Source organism: Gavialis gangeticus, unplaced genomic scaffold, assembly GCF_001723915.1.
Source record: "Gavialis gangeticus isolate Ggan-Ray unplaced genomic scaffold, GavGan_comp1, whole genome shotgun sequence".
Lineage (NCBI taxonomy): Eukaryota > Metazoa > Chordata > Crocodylia > Gavialidae > Gavialis > Gavialis gangeticus.
In genome coordinates, this window is record NW_017729003.1 from 5,892,159 (window position 1) to 5,892,459 (window position 301).

Genomic DNA, 301 nt, shown 5'->3' on the forward strand with positions numbered 1-301 from the left:
GGTGATAGGTCACCTGGCCGTAGAAGGAAATGAGATTGGTCAAGCAAGACCTACCCACAACAAACCTGTGCTGGCTATCCCTCAGCATGTTGGCTTTGGCCAGTCCATTAAGGATGGCCTCTTTAATAAACTTTTCTAAGATCTTCCCCAGGATAGAAGTCAGGCTAATGGGCCTATAGATCGCCAGATCCACTTTCCTTCTTTTCTTAAAGATCGGCACCACATTGGCCTTCTTCCAGTCTTCCAGCACTGCACCAGAATGCCAGGAGTTTTCAAAGTTCCATGCCAGAGGCTGGGCTAT